Raw genomic sequence first — 6,883 nt, forward strand, 5'->3', positions numbered from 1 at the left:
AACTTTTACACTAGAAATGCCTTCAGAATCAACAAAAATAAAACAAAATAAAAAAAAAGAACAAAAGATGATAAAATTTTTTTAAATAGTCTTTTGTACCTGAGACTTTTAGCTGTTAAGTCATTCCAAATATTTGCAGAAAAGTTACGTGCCAAACACACACAAAAAAAAAATAGTCTCACCTTTTTTTTTTGCTATGATTCCTATCAGTTTTAGAAATGTTTATTAATTCTAAATTCATTTAAAAAAAAGAAAAAAGAAAAAGCTATGACATATGTATAAACACACATGCACACGCACACACACATATATATATATATTCATTTATTTGAAAGTTGAGGATTTTGTCTATCACTATTCTAAGTTTCTTGTGAAACATAGATACCAAAAATTCAGAGTAATGGCAGAAGGAAGCCTTTAACTTTAAATAAATGAACTCTGCTACATGTATTGAGTACTTTGTAAATCTGTGTGAGTGTATGTCTAAATACATATACATGTGTATATGTATCATTATATCTAAAGTAATGTTTGTCTTGGATGATGTTTCCATTCTCTGTAGTTATTCATGAGAATGAAGAAATTTATCAATCCCCCCCCCCCGACTCAAGATAATCTACTCCAGCTTCTGGATATATTTACACATTTGCCATTCTCCTGATCTTGCCCATACTTGGTCAAGCAGATCTACCAGGAGGTAAGGCAAGATAGTATGACAGCAGTGATTAAATGCTCTAAAATACAGGATACTTCATTATAGTAGGACGGGGATTTTTCACTGGTATAAATACTTAATTTAAGATGAATGAATGTCTCCTCAAAAGTGTTTGGCAGTACTTCTTGATTGAATATGGTTGATTCTATGGTACTAGATTTGCTGGAGTAAACATGTCCTTGATATGGTTCTTAAGGAGCTTCTCTGAGAAACTACCTATTAGCTGAGTTAAGCATCCTGCCATGATTTCTAATGGATATTATCATCACCTTTTTCTTTTCACGCTTGCATGGACTGCATGGTTTTCCTCCAGTACAGTGTCTTACCACTTGTTGCTTTTGCTTATCTTCACGAGGTTCAGCATCCTGAGGTCAACCTTCACCACTTCTTCCTCAGTCTTCCTCTTCCACAGGTTCCTTCCAGTCAGATCACTTTGTACTTCTTTATTCACCTGTCATCTTCCATATACATCCCATATTTGTATCAGAACAGTCTTCTCTCATTTCTATAGTGGCTGTTTATGGTAAATAACAGTAGCATAACTACCTCAGTCAGAGAAACTCACTATCCCTTTTGTGAAGCTCAATTTCACTCCTCATCTGAAGACTGATTTACTCTCCAAAACAGAGTAAACCATTTATTGCTGTATCATGGGCCACAGGTTACTGACATTAGTCTTTGCTTATGAAATGACATCTAGCAAGTTCATGTTTCCAACACACATTGATAATGTAACCCCACTTATCTCTACTGAGTAGTCTGCTGTTACTTAAATAAGGGGTTACTACTCTCTTTACCTTTAACCCTTCCTGGGCTCTTGAGTATTGTCCTGAAATCTCTGTAATTTGAAATTCAGCTTCTATATCAGTTTCAGTATTTTCATGAATTGTATGTGCTAACTTTCGCTGAGGAACTTTTTTTTTTAGCTCAGCAATAAATGAAAAGACTTTCCCATAAGTTTCAATCTGTCTAAGAAACCTTCCTTTCTTATAATTACTGCTACTGTGGCATGTGTTCATTTCACTTTGTGATGTCCCACTTGTCATCTCCCTACTGCTGTTTGAGAATGTAGTTATGTTGATTATGACGAGCAATATGAAGTGGAAGGTTCCACTTGCACCAGGTATTAAATGTGCCATTTGTTATCCCAATACCCATGGTCTTCAGAATGTAATATTAGAACTAGATATCATCTCAGTATCAGTTCATTTATATCAATGTACGTTTGAATACAAGTGAACAAAAGTATTTTTACATTTTAAATAAGCAAATTTATGACAGTGTCTCAGTTTGGGAACTGCAACATAACCTACGAGACAGATGGCTTTGTAGGTTTTTTGGAGCAAGGTTATTCATGGCTCATCACTACCCTCTTTTTATCTTGTGGAAAGTTGAAGACAGAGCTGTTGTATACCCTTTCCACACCTCTATTCTTTGCTTTGTGAGCTCATATAATAAATGTATATATATATATATATATATATACACACGCACACACTCAGTCCAAGAATGGTTATGGTATTGTATTTATTTCTTTATTCCAATTGTTTCAATAATACATAATTCAGGTACATCATGAATATAAATATGTTTGTACAATGTTACAATATATAACATGTGAGCCATGTTCATCTCATCAGGTAACGGTCAAGAGAACAATATTGTTCATGATGTATCTGAACCATGAATTCTTGAAACAATCATAATGATGGAATAAATGTAATAAATCTAAGCCTTCCATTCTTGTACTTACTGTATTTATGTTCTTTGACTAATGAATCATCCATGGAATTTCAGTTTGTATGAATGGTTTCCTTTGAAACCATTCATTTCTATACACTTTGTTAGCCAATATTCACAGGAGTGATGAATGAGGATACAGCTTGAATGTGTAAGTCCCCTGTTATTATATATATAAGGGATAAAATGTATGGGACATCACTTTTCGATTAATGGCCACTTAAGTTCATATCTGTGTTAGTGTTTTCGAATTTCAATTTCTATGTAATGTGCCTGGATTACAGAAGGATTGAGCCTGTGTATGCTGATGCATATCTGTGTGCATGATTGTGGCATGTATTAAATAAATTAATGGTGCTCAGACTTCAAATTTATGTACTTTTTCTTCAATTGTCTTTTTCTTTTTAACATGGTTTCTTTCATGCTATCATGGATTGAATGGTTCTGTAAATTTAAACTTTTCTATTTGGAACAGATTATCTTATGGTTAAAATGTCCTTCCTAATGTTACCCAGTTTGAGTGATGCCTAATTTATCATCTTGGTTTCGACTAAGTACAGTATACTTTTCTGAAAGGCAACAAAAATGCTGATGACCAGGTTTGAACTCATGACCTGTGTGTCTGCAGACCAGCATTTTAACCATCCACTCACCACACAATGTATAAAACTTTATGTGCATTTCATTTTTAGTGTAATACATGTATACCTGGTCTCAGGTGAATCTTACTTTTCGTTATGCTCCCTAAATGGAGGTGACAACTTAAAAACCAACATCTCATGACCGGTGCAATGACTAGTGGTCAGAACATGGCTCAAGAGCATCTGAAAATGAGTATTAAAGCCTTTGGCTTATTTTCATATTAAGAAGGAATTTCAAACTTAAAATACTTGATGTGTTCTGAGTATTAATATTCATGTTATATTACTATGTTGTTGTTCTGTTCAGTTCAGTCCAGTCCATATGTTTATTGGAGGGTGGTAATTAGGAGGTTTTTTGTTTTCGTGTTAAGTATTTGGGTCCAAATGACACCTCCCACGACCACCACTTACCAGTATGGTGTTTAAAAAAAAATACAACAAAACACTATAAAGTAACATTAATATTTTCTACAATAGAATTCAATGCAGCAGAATGTTATGCTTGTCCAACTTTACTAAGGACAGCACATTTTACAATGATTGGAATGAGGTTTTAGTTTTTACATTGTATTTTTTGATTTTTTTTTTTTTTAAATCTATTATGGTAAAAAAAAAATTGAAAAAAAATTCAGTGTCCCCCAGAAATGTATTAAAATTTCTTAAATATTCAATACAGGTAGTCTTCCTAACTAGGCAGGTAGTTTTGTTATCTATGAATTAATCTGTGCAGGTAGTAGTTCTATTAGATAGGTTAAATGGTGTTATTATTACTATCTATATTGTTGGTTTGTAAATAAAGGAGGATAACACTTATTCTGTTACAAACACCTTTATCATCATCATCCTCTTATCTCGATGAGGGAACCTCTATGCAAGCAATTCAGACCTGCAAGAAATAAGAGCCTAATCTCTCTCAGACTATACCCTGCCATTTTAAATAAAGAATGACAGGTAGGACAATGATATATATATATATAACATAAATGGAATGCTTTTGATCATAGTTCTACTTAGTTTTCATTAGTTTGGCTAGCAAGGTAAAAAAATGAGGTTAATACCGAATATATTCTATGCAACTTCGTGTATTTTTTCTTCTTTTTTTTTTATATAGTTTAATAACCAGATTCTATCTTATCTTTCAATAATCAATATATAATTTATTCTTTTATCGCTGTAAAGGAATCAGATAATTCATAAGATATGACCAATAAGACAGCTTCAGTCTGTTAGAAATAGCAGCCAAATCTCCCTCAACTTGCGACTTACTGGCTCAAAATATCAACAGAGAAGGACATATTGGATAACGTTGCTCTAGGTAGACATTACGATTAATCCAGGATAGTTATGTTGGAATGCCTATGATCAGAGGCCTGTTCAAACAAGATACAGCCTAGAGCTCAACAACAAAAGCTTTTGTTTGATGCTTGCTTTATTTGTATAAGGGGTTCTGTGATGATGTTCTGAAACTAGTTTGTCAACAGAGTAAGGCTTAGATATTCTAGAATTTTCTAATTTATTTACTTATTTTATTTGTTCATCTCCTTTTTCTCTCTGAGATGAGTTTCAAGTATCGTCATTTTTGTCAAAAACAATTAAATCAATTACAATTATAACTATTAATTTAATCTTACAAATTAAGTGCATGGAAATCAAAAAAAAAAAAAATGTCATGTGAAATACTTTGGCTGCCGAAATATTCTTTATTTGGAGAAGGAAAACATTAGATGGAAGATTCAAGTTTTAAGAGTCTTACTCCAATAGAAACTTAACTTTTTCTAGTTATTCCACTCCAGATAAGCATTTAGTAGGTCCACATCATTGCTCTTTGTTTTAAGATAAAGAGAAATTTTTCTTTTCTGTTTTTATAAACTTTATCCCCTTTCCCTTAATTTCCTAGTTCTATAGTTCTTACACATTTTCAATTCAAGTTAAATCTCCCATTGGGAATCAGATTGTTGAATATATTAGTGGTGAAATAAGTCATAACTGCTATGTGATCAATGTAAATTTTGGTAGAGACCCTTCACAGAAGTAAACTAGCAAGTGAAGTTCAATTGTAATAATACATACATTATATATATTGATATATATATAATACACACACACACACACATATATATATATAGCATGCTAATGTGCCTACAATCCAGTGACTGAAGCTAATAAAAGAAATTAATTATACACATAATGGAAATTTTCATTTTCAAGTCTTTTTTTTTTCTCTCTTAATTTCTGTTTTTACATTTTATTTTTCAGTTTTTCAATACAATTCATTGTATTGAAGTTTGAAATTGATAAAATTGATGTAATTCTATAAATTAAATTCAAAGGAAGCACAAAAGCTGGAATTAAAACTTTAACTTCCTGTATTTAAAAAAAAGGGGGGGGGATCCAATTTCAATCTTTCTTTATACTACATTTTTATTCAAGTTTAATGTTTTTTTAACTTTTCATCTCCAATTTCAGTTTATAAATGAAAAGTTCCCAAAATACACACAAAATGAATTAAGTGGGCTTTAGTTGAAATTATATATATATATATACACACATATTTATAGGTTAAAGATTAACTTTTAACTCCCCTGTTTTGCACCCAATCGTTTTAGAGTATCTTTGTGTGATACATACAGGACTTCATATAATAGTTATTAAGTTTTTGTTATCTAGTCCTACCTTCTCATATTTGTGGTCTAGTGTATATCATCTGGTTATATATATATAGTGCACACCACCTCAATCCCAGCCAACCCTTTAGAATAAGTGAATAATTATAGTTATTTCCCCAACCCTCTTCCATTGTTAGAGCTGTGTAATATGGGTGTTATGTCATATATATCATGCATGTAACAAATAGATATCCCACAGTAAAGGAGAACGGATCTTAGCACAGATCTTCAAGTTGAAAATGACTTTCTAAAAGAAAGAATTTTTTTCTTTCACAAAAAGGAAAGAGGTTGACTATGAGAACGAAATGGGATGATATATGCATTAAAGTAAAAAAACAAAAAAAGAGACATCATCTCCCTTCTCTAATTCTAAAACAGAATTGGTTCTAATGAGCCGACATAGTTACACCACTAATGCAAACAAAGATATTGGAAATGTCTGACTTTAATACATTGCTTACCCCGAAATACATTGGCTACAGATTGGCAGCAGTGTATGACAAAATTGTTAATTTTACTTACTAAATTTACTAACAAGCGTCATTTTGCAGATTTTCTTTAGAAATTTTTTTTTCCTATTTATAGCTTGTGTGCTTCATTTTTGTTTTGCTTTGTTTTTCCTTTTTTCAAAGAGGAGGGGATGGAAAGCATTATAGCATGAAAATAAGTTATCTGTTTTTTATATATAAATATATATATAATCATCCCAACAAAACATCCCCATCTTCCTGTCCCAATCTTTAGTATTTATAAGAGTAGTTACCTATATACGCAATATAATCGCTATTGAACTTCAAAATTATTTCAAAACAATTCTTTTGTTTAACATGGTTTTAAGAAAAAAAACCAAAACTACCAGGAAGTAACAGCAGCAATAATTTCCTATAAAATCTCGCCTAGTCAGTATATTTGGAAATAAACATATAATTCAGCATTACAACCATTAAAATTTCAGTTCATTCTTATTTCCTCAAAATAAAACTGCTAAAATTTTTTTTTATAAATCCAATGTTTTTATGGATTTTTTTTTTGATTTTTTAAATCTCCCTTCATTCCTTGTCAGAAGTGGGAGTTTAATGTTTCATTTGTCAAAGAAATTGTCACAGCCTCTCATTCTATCA

The sequence above is a fragment of the Octopus bimaculoides genome, chromosome 2, assembly GCF_001194135.2.
Source record: "Octopus bimaculoides isolate UCB-OBI-ISO-001 chromosome 2, ASM119413v2, whole genome shotgun sequence".
In the NCBI taxonomy this organism is placed as follows: domain Eukaryota; kingdom Metazoa; phylum Mollusca; class Cephalopoda; order Octopoda; family Octopodidae; genus Octopus; species Octopus bimaculoides.